The following is a 10,895-nucleotide window of genomic DNA, read 5'->3' as shown; positions in this document are numbered from 1 at the left end:
CTGCATTATGTATTCCACCCAAATGTGCCATGGAGGGTCCCCCAATCTTCTGGAGCAGATTTGGGGGCACATGAGGCAGCTGCAGGGGGAGAGGAAATTTGATTCACCAGCAGTGTCCGTTCTACTGGCAGAAGGGCACCATTGGATACAACTCATTACTATCTAAAGAAGCGGGCCCCTGTAAGACCATTAAGTCCAGAACTCAAAATTACCAAACTGCACCACTGATTACTCTGTTGACAAGGAAAAGGCAGGAGGCCTCTTTCCTGGTACTTACAGCAGGTGTGGCCAGTGTAGAGCTTCATACTGGCTGCTAATCACCAGGGCTGATATTGTACAACCTATTCCCTTGCAGACCTGACGAGGACTCTGAAGCCTGAGCATACCCAGTTCATAGTCACTCTTTAGGCGAGGCCCCAGCTGTAGGCCCTTCATTCCTAGTCGCCTTGAGAATGAGCAGCATCTTTCTCTGAGGCTCATGTTCATGCTGCAGAGGGACAAAAGAAAAATATTAAAAAATAAACCACGACTAATGTCTGTTTCTTTCTTTCTCCTCATGTATATGAGGTGCACAGCTGTGTCAGCCCTTCACATAGATTCTGCACATATGAGATGCCCAGGGCCAAGCTTTTACTATTGCATGTTCTAAAGTGTAGCTCTTCTTCTAAAGCAATTAAGCCATTGGCTATTTGGGACAAAAATAAAATTGCAAATGCTAAGCTCTACAGCAGCTTTCTCCAACCTGGTGACCTCCAGATGTTCTGGACTATAACTGGCATCATCCACAACTGTCTGGGGAATGCTGGGAATTGTAGTCCAACACATCTGGAGAGCACCAGGTTGGGGACAGCTGCTCTACAGATACAAAATCATTCTGTTCAGCTTCTAAGACAGGGTCATTTGAGCAAACCGTGGTATGATGACAAATCCCAATTTGTATACAGCTAAGGTCTCCAACATGGCACCCATAGGTACCAATGTGCCTGCAGACACCTCTGTTGGTGCATGCCAGCCTCCCTGTCCTCCTTGCTTTTTTAGATGATGATGATGATGATGGGGAGGTTAGCATGTTGCAAAGCAAAGTGCTGGCTTCCCACATCATCTTTATAGAAAATAGTGGGTGGCTACAGTCCAGAATGCCCAGTGTGCTATCATCACATAAGAGGCCAAGAGAGAGCACAGATTTGCATAAATGGGAATATTCCAGTTTATAGACACTAATGTAGATGATATTATTATTATTATTATTATTATTATTATTAATTATTTAAATACCAATACAATACACCTCACCATAGTGGAGGGAAACTGTGACCAGGTGAGCTATGTGCCTGCTCCATCTGCTGTCCAGGTGTTAACTACTGATGGGCAACTTCAAGGCCTCTGCTCTCCCTTTTTATGGTTCTTTATCTTGGATGTGGATTGGACAGCCTTTCAAATAGAGGACTGTCCTCTATAAAGGTATATTTGTATACCTGATTCCATTTTGTTTATATTTTTGTGCCACCTTTTGTGGCAAAGCATCCTCAAGGCAGTTTTCAAGATAAAACTATAAAACAATAAAATATAGAAGATAATCAAATAAAACAGCAGAATTAAACAATGGTAGCATAAAGCCATGTCCTTGGTCTTTCTGAAATACGTTATTCAGAAACACAGCATTTGAACACTTCAACCCTAGAGAAATTTTCTTCTCAGTCTGTATTGTGATGTGCGAAGGGACTGGGTGAACCTCTGGCAGGGATTGACTAAACTGCTGTGATGGAAAACAAAAGAAAGATTGACATAGGCCTTTCCCCACCATCTCTGAGTTCTGATATAGTAGAGATAGATGAAAAGCAGAGGGGTTATAGGGGAGGAATGGCATAAAAGGAACAGAGGCCTAGAAAAAAAAAGTGATCCATAGAAATGACACAAGAGGAGAAGGTAAATTGTGAGAGAGAATGGAAAGAGGAATGGAAGAGAGATGAAGAAGGTTAAGGACACAATCCTACACATGTTTACTTAGAAAAAAAGTCCTACAACTCCCAGCATTCCCCAGCCAGCATGGCTACCTGGGGAATGCTGGGAATTGTAGGACTTCTTTCTGTCTAAACATGCCTAGGTTTGCACCTTAACATTCCAATAAATATTCAAATGAATTCCCTCACAAGCAGTGGTGCAGTTAGGACATTTTAGACCCTGGACTTAATGGTCTTATGGGGGTCCCCTTAGGATGGCCTTGTGCATTACTTTAAGCTGTGAAGCACATAATTAATACTTTCTTGTCTCCCTCAACCTCTCCCTGCCATTCCATGCTTTACAACTGCTTCTACATTCCTGATATATTAGAACAATAACAAAACTGTTTACCAGCCCTAATTTAAAACAACAACAACAATCTCTGAGCACGTGCAGTTTTGTATTTTAAATTTACTTAAGTCATAGCACCATCATGACTACAGGAAGAAAATGGACTTTGCTTCATCACGTCCCACCCTTTGGGTGGTCATGTGGGGGTCCCTGGGTTGCAGGGTCCTGGACTTTGGCCGGCAGTCCAACCCGAGCTACACCGCTGCTCACAAGAGGCCTCAAGGGTAGTGACTGGCTGCAAGGGTCACTTCAGCTCTCTAATCCAACCTTTCCTGATCTGGTGCCCTCCAGTTGTGTTGGACTACAGTTCCCATTATCCTCAGCCAGCATGGCCAATGGCTGACTTCCTCTGATGCAACTGTGTTGAAGCAAGTCCATTATGTTATGCTCTCGAGTGATGTATTATTGTTAACGATTGTCTACATTATGTGAAACAGGATTCTGCCTGAGTAGACATCTCAAGAATCTACAAGACAGTTCACAAGTCACCTTCAGCCTTGCACTACCTTTTTACTCATGCGTATTCCACAAAACGGCTTTTCTTCTGGCTTCCAGTTATTTGTGCAGATCCCCAAACTTAGGGTATCTTCCAGAATTGCTTTTCTATCATGTGTGCTGTATACTGACCAGGTAGGCACTGGTCAGGAAAGACAACAAATGAACTCATTTTCATTTCATTCCATTTTGTGATATTCTTACAAAATATTACCTGGTGTGATATAAGGGTAAAGGTTAGGGAAAGAAATGCTCCAAAAAGAGACTAATTCAAATCACTGAAGATCAACCGCCACTGCTAGGCAATCTGGCTCTCCTCAACGACCATTGAACAATTGTTACCCAATTTCCTAAAGATTTTTACATAATAAGCAAAATGCAGCACAGCCTCTTGATTTAATGAAATACCCTGAATTATGCATTTGTGTAATGACAAGTACGAGCAGTAAGGTTTTATATAAGCATGCAAATTGCATGTTAAAAAAAAAAACCTAATTTGTGCAGGATGCAATGCTCATTTTATACCATATATGAACACACAGGATAATTTCAGGGTAGCATTTTACAACATGGTACCTTTCCTAAATGCCAGCCACATAACAGCTTGATCAAAAAGGTTACTTCTACCAAGTCCCACAGAGTCATTGTTCTATCTGGAACACAAAAGCAGATGGAGAAAATGTGGAAAATCATGTGTGGTTTGGAGAGATATTAATCCAAATTGGTTTTCCCAATGGACCGAATGCCAAACCCTGGACACCAAAATTGATTCTGCTGAACAGCAAAATACCACTCGTTAACTTGACTGTGGTTTAATAATTGCACCTCTTCCTCGGGATGTGATTAAACCACACACATAGCATTGGAAAACAGAAGGAATGAAGTCAATACGCCTCAGAGCCTAAAGACCAGTGAATGTGGATTGCAAAAGAAAGTAGGATCAGATGTTTGAATATATTATGGTGGGAGACGCTGAACAGTTAAGACCAGGGGGAGGGGGGGATGTGTATGTTGATTTCTGAAAATTCTATCCATTGAAAATAGTTCTTATACCAAGCAACAGTATGGGAAAAAGGTGGTGGAAAGCTAGAAACCTGGGGATGAGGGGGAATTCCTATCCTAGCCTGCCTTGCAGGACACTATCAGTTTTGTTGAAACTATGTTTTATTTTTCATTCTGAGTGTACTCTTAGTAGTAAATGTCTCACCATTGTTGAGTTCAGCATGAGTTGTTGTTTTAAGGCAGGGGTGGGAAACCCGAAGCCTGGGAAGCCCCAGGCCCTGGGGTAACAACCCAGCTCTTGGGTTCCCCAGATGCCCCCTTTCCCTTGCCTCACCCCCTTTCCCTCCAACTGAAGCTCATTTGGTCCTTGTCTGGCTTTTGTGCAGTTTTCCCCCCATTCTAAAAGGTTGAAACGCTTCTCCTACGGCTTAGTTACTGGCAGTAAAAGCTTAAAACTATAATACAGTGAGATTTTTGCATGTTTGGCCCCAGCCCTTTTGCCTTTGACCCTGTCCTCTTTGTCTTCTGTCAAGCCCACCACAAGGATGTGTACAGTTCCGGTCACCACACCTAAAAAAAAGATATTGTAAAGCTGGAAAAAGTGCAAAAAAGGGCAACTAAAATGATCAAGGGGCTGGAGCATCTCCCCTATCAGAGAAGGTGACAACAGCTGGGATTGTTTAGCTTGGAAAAAGGAGGGCAAGGGGAGACATGATAGAGGTCTACAAAATTATGCATGGTGTGGAGACATTTTTCTCCCTCTCTCAAAATACTAGACCCTGGGGTCATCCCATGAAGCTGATTGGTGGGAGATTCAGGACAGATAAAAAGAAACACTTCTTCACACAGCGCATAGTTAAACCATGGAATTTGCTACGACAGGATGTAGTGATGGCCACCAATTTGGATGGCTTTAAAAGAGGGTTGGAAAAATTCCTGGAGGAGAAGGCTATCAATGGCTATTAGTCTTGATGGCTATGTGCTACCTCCAGTACCAAAGGCACTGAGCCTCTGTACACCAGTTGCTGGGGAACATGGGTGGGAGAGTGCTGTTGCACTCATGCCCTGCTTGTGGGTTCCCAGTCGACAGCTGGTTGGCCACTGTGTGAACAGAATGCTAGACTAAATGGACCCTTGGTCTGATCCAACAGGGCTGTTCTTATGTTCTTATATAATGGGCCCCTGAATGGGCCCCTGAGAGCTTCTCCAAATGGAATTCAGCCCTCAGGCTGAAAGAGGTTCTTCTCTGTTTTAAAGTATTGTGCATTCTTTTTCAGTAGGAATGGTAGCGTGCTGGCATGAAGAGGCAAAATCTAATTAGGGAGGCATGAGGATTTTATTCAATCTGCATTTGTAAGTGAACTGACCTGATTCACACTTCCTGTACAATACCTGGCTCAGAACTCAGTTACCACTGGCTTTTGCACTTTTGACAAATTTTGCGACACACTTCTCAACTAAAAAAAAGGGCCAAAATGCATATAAAAATGCGTATTTTGGTGGCATATTTTAAGATAAAGCCTACCAAAAAAATGTGTATTTGGGGGTAAAATGCGTACACAGGCCCTGAAGATCCCCTGGAAAGGGTGGCATGGGTCGCATTATGTTGAACACTATATGTGGAACCCAACAATGTGGGAGGAAGATATGGCAGGAGGAAATAGAAGGAAACTCAAGGAAGAATTGAATGACATGGTTCTTCCTTACAGAGAGGAGACACTTCGTGTGTGTGTGTGTGTGTGTGTGTGTGTAGAAGGGAACAGAAACTGCTCCTCCTGCTACTGGCATAACGTTTTAGACCTGTCCTTCAGTAGAGTAGCGGTACATTTTGAAGTGCAGGTGCTCATGAGTCCCCACTGTCATGTCTCCAAGGAGAGTCTAAAACTGCAGGCAGCCATGTTGATCCAAATCAACAAACCAATTCCAGCAGTTCTCACCTTCCACCAAGAGAATGTCTTTTGTAAAGCTAAGAGGTCTTAATTGTCCATTTAAGTCCAAGCTACCTCAAAATACTTTGCATTACAACATGAAGCAATATACTGTTGCTGGGGAAATGCATTCTCCCGCCCGCTCCCCCATCTCCTGTGAAGACTACAGCTAACCTCAGAGGGAACAGGGAATTCTGAGGGGTGTGTGCGTGGTAGATGATGTCAGCATCCCTGCTAATCAAAATGTCCTGGCACTGTGTCCCTGTGAGCCCTGGCTCCACTACACCACTGCCTTTCTTCTTCATGGAGCACCACCACTGTTAATGGAAGTTTAGTGACACTTGAATGGAAATGATAATATTTAAACTGTCCCTTACACAGATCCAGAAAGAAAAGAAGAGATGAAACATAAGAACACATGAGCCATGCTGTATCAGTCAAAAGGCCCATCGAGTCCACATTCTATTCTGGTCAGCCAGAATGCCTATGGGAAGCGCAGACATGGAGCATCAGCACAGAATAACATCTTCTCTCACTCGTGTTTTCCAGCAGCTGGTATATACTGCCTCTGATGCTGGAGGCACTATGTAGCCACCATGAGTAGAAGCTATTGACAGTCTTACCCTCCATGAATTTGTATATGCCCCTTTTAGAGATGTTCAAGTTGGTAGCCATCACTACTTTTTATGGCAGTGAATTCCACAGTTTAAGTATGCTCTTTGTGAACAAGTACTTCCTTTTATCTGTCCTGAATCTCCCACCAATCAACTTCATCGGATGACCCTAGATTCTAATATTACCAGGGGGCGGGGGGACATTCCCTGTCCACTTTCTCCCCACCACTTATAACTTTATACACCTCTATCATGTCCCCTGTTACTTGCCTTTTTTCTAAGCTAAAATGCCCAAAATGATGGAACCTTTCCCCATACAGGAGCTGCTTCAACCCTTTGATCTTTCGGGTTACCCTTTTCTGCACCAGATGGCTGGGCCTTACAAAAAGTGCCAGTGGAATCTTGATGCAAACATAGTACAGACATGAACATGTGCCTACTAATGAAAAATGTCATGAGGGAAGTTGTGTAGTGCCCACCTAGACCTCTCCAACAGAGATAATGGTCACTTAAGGGCTAGAGGAAGAAGATAAATCATAGAATACAAACTGAAGCGAAAGGCGAAACTTGAGAAGTAAACTATTGAAGAGAGCTTCATGGACCCAACCAACAGCATGTTATACTACAGAATAATACTTCTAATTGAGTAGCATGCTTCTAGAGATGTACGAAAGTCACTTACCTTTTCGAAGGGTGACATTCGCGGTGGGGGGGAGGCGTCCCTCCCCCCAAAATTCTCTCCAGCTGGCTCCGCTCCGCAGAGATTCCGCAGAGCCGCCAGCCGGGGCCGCCCGCAGCTGGACATCCGGCCGCTGGGCAGCCTGCATAGGGACACAAATGGCAGCTGCCGTAGCCGCCACCATTTGCATCCCTGTATTTTGCCATGATAGGCTACATAAATATTTACATAGCCTATTACGGCAAAAAAAAAAAAAGGAACACAAATGGCGGCCACTACACCATTTGCGCCCCTCTCTTTTGTCGTAATAGGCTACGTAAATATCACACAGCAAAAAAAAGGGAACGCAAATGGTGGCCGCCGTAGATGCCACCATTTGCATTCCCTTAGTTTTGCCATGATAGGCTACGTAAGTACTTATGTAGCCTATCACGGCTTCCACAGGGACGCAAATGGCGTCCCTGCATTAGCCGTGATAGGCTATGTAAGTATTTACATAGCCTATCACGGCTATATGGAAGAAGCGAATGGCGGCCGCAGATGCGGCCGCCATTCACAATGCAGCACAGACGGCAGCAGGTAGGTGCTCTGTTCCGGGCCCATTTCGCGGGGGGGGGGGGGGCCTTCGGCATTCGAATGCACTGGCATTCGGTCTCACCGAGATCTGTGGCAGAATTAGAAGTAAACTATTGAAGAGAGTTTCATGGGCCCAACCAACAGCATGTTCTACTACAGAATAATACTTCTAATTGAGTAGCATGCTTCAATTGGAAAAACTTGACTATAGTGTACAATTGATGTGCTGTTAAGATTCAACATGTTAATAACATACAAACATTGAGTAGCAAGATATTCTCTTAAATACAGAGTTAAGGCATTGGGTTAGGAGAAAGTAAACAGAATGAAAGACAGAGCAGAGCAAATGCTGTACTCAGTTGCCAAAATGGTTATTTGTCTTTGAATAAATTAAAAAGTGTAACATGAAACTGCAATAAGGAAAATGGGATTGGCAAATTGTCCCACCCTGCCTCACCTCAGACATACAATAAGACAATACAATATGGAAATTCAGCATTGCAAAAACTCCTGTGGAATAACAGAACTCTGCTTGTAGATCTCCCAATCCGAGCAATTCTCCAGGCTCTCAGAATGGGATGTCTGTCTGTATGTGGCCCAGGTGCTACCACTTCCCTGCCTAGAGCCATACAGTGAAAAGGTGATCGGATCATGACTGGCCCAATACATTTTCCTGCCTGAGGCAATGGACAAAATGGTGCCCCCGTATTCCATGTCCAGGAGCTGACCAGACTGGCAGCTGAATCTTATGTCAAGACTGGTGATTGGACAGCATCTTTCACTGCACCTGGAGGTGGCAGGTTAGCTTAGGGGGTGCAGGACAGGCTGTCTGGGACACACAGTTCTGAGCTCAAAACAGAGGGAAATGGCCAGGGGGCTGCCACTGCTGCCCCTCCACGCCACCCAGCATCTGTCACCTGAGGCTACTGCCTCAATCTACCTAATGGTAGGGACGGCCCTGGCTCAGATGACCCCCCCCCCCCCGCATTCAGTGCACATACTGACATACATGCATAGCCATCCTCAATGTGACAGAGGAACCTGATTGAGCCAGGATCCTCTCTTGCATGGACATAGGATATGGGCATAGAGCACTTATCACACAAATGGAACTCATGGATAGTGGGGTGTGTCGCTGCTGGGCATGTTGGTTGCAGGGGGTGGGGCTAGACTGTATGTCCCTGTGGCCCCCTTCACACTTTCCTTAAACATATGGGGGTCATCCGAGCCCTCCTAGTGTGTTGTGTGAATGGGCCCCAGAACTAGTGCAGTCTCTCTCACTTTGCCCTGAGACTGTTGCCTTGTTCAGGAGTGAGCCTGCTCGCATGTAGGGCTAAAATGGGTAGGGGGATGTGCATATAAGCCCCACCTCCAGTGTTCCCACATACCCAGCTTCCATGTAAACCTTTGCACAATGAGAGCAAAGGTTTGAAGAGCGCTATGTAAGCACGTTCAGGTGAATGCGCTTACAGAGTTCCCCTGCATTGAGCAGGGGGTTGGACTCGATGGCCTTGTAGGCCCCTTCCAACCCTACTATTCTATGATTCTATGAAAACAAGACTCCCCTCACCCCACTCCTTTGCACACATGCCAGGGAGGCAGGGAGGCACTCCCTCAATTCAAACTACAAGTCTGCCCTGTCAAGGAGCCCCTCCTAATCCCTCAAAGAAACCAAAAGCCAAAAGCCCTGGTAAGGATGTAGGTGTTTTGTTAATGTAGAGACACCGTATAGCAATTCAGATGTAGATTTTACTTGAATATGCAGGTTATCCCAATGTATGACTCATGGGATGTAGTAGTAATTGCCTCTGACACCTCAACTACCATTTTCCATTTAGCTCCACGGTCCACCTTCAAACTAGCTTCAGCTGGTGGAACTTTGGATTCCAGTAAAAACACAAATAGATCTTACAAACCTGATATCCGCCCGTCCCTGCTTTATTATCAGTGGCTACTATTCATGATGGCTATATATAACTTTCAGTATTGGAGGCACTATAGTATCCTATAGGACAGGAAGGCCTGGTGTGCTATGGTCCATGGGGTAACGAAGAGTCGGACACGACTGAACGACTGAACAACAACAACAATTGGAGGCAGTATGCCTCTCTTTACCAATTCCTAGGGAACACAAGTGGGGCGGGGGGGGGGCGAGGAGCTGTTGCACTCATGTCCTCCTTCTGGGCTTCCCACAGGCAGCTATTGGTTATTATTTACCACTGATAAAGCACCTAACGTTTTCTAAGCACCATACAGCAAGCTCACAATCTAACATACATGACACAAAAGGGAAAATGAATGGGAGGAAACAAACTTTAAACTAGAAATTAAAATTTTGAGGAGAACAAATAACAGACTTCCTGCATGGCATGTAGCTTGGTCCTTACTTTTCCTTTATTTTGGGAGGTGGCTGACTCATACTGATTTATGGAGAATAGGTAGATTTTCTTTATATATTAATATAAATTGCCCAAGAAGCAACCAGAGCTTGCGGGATCGAAGGAAAACATACAGTGCCACTCCCTTGCAAGCTTTGCATTTTAAGATGGCTCAGATAGAATCACTCGCAAGCAGAGCTTGCAGAACTTAAGACCCGAGCTTAAGCAACCAGATACTAAAAGTTTTAAAAGTTAGCAGGCATTGGTAGCATTTAAGCTCTAGGCACTTCCTTTCATTTTTGTTTTATTTCTCAGGGTTATGGAGCACAATTTTGGATCTCAGGACATGGCAATTCAATGCCCCATAGTGCTTTCCAGTCCGCCATTCCACTACTGACATAAGTTCTAGAAGCTCTATGACATCAGGGAGTAAGGCATGCATATAATTCATTGGCTCACAAGCTATAAAAGTGATGGTAGAAATCCCTCTGGAAAGTGAAGTGTTGTTCACACAGCAAGCATTTGTGGACACAATATGTATGGATAAAAGGACACATAAAGCAGAGATCTGGCATAGATTCCAGAACATATCCTTCGCTTTGTCCCCAGAGGAGGATTCACTTGTCAAAATGTAACGGACTATAACGAAGCCTTTCACTTCCTCTAAACTAACCCCAGAATCTGCTAGAAGCCTCTTACGTTCCAGAGATTACCCTGCAATGTGCTGAATTATTCCCCCAAATCCAACTTTTCCCAGTTTCCCAGTCCAAGTTCTTTGACCACAGGAGCTTTGTTTAAGGGATGATAGTATCCATGCACACAAATGTTGCATATCACTTCTCTCAAGAGGCTAAAACAACTCTTGCACATG

The sequence above is a fragment of the Heloderma suspectum genome, chromosome 4 (genome assembly GCF_057233095.1).
Source record: "Heloderma suspectum isolate Gila_16-S chromosome 4, 16-S_ref, whole genome shotgun sequence".
Classification (NCBI taxonomy): Eukaryota; Metazoa; Chordata; class Lepidosauria; order Squamata; family Helodermatidae; genus Heloderma; species Heloderma suspectum.
This window is presented reverse-complemented; position numbering follows the sequence as displayed.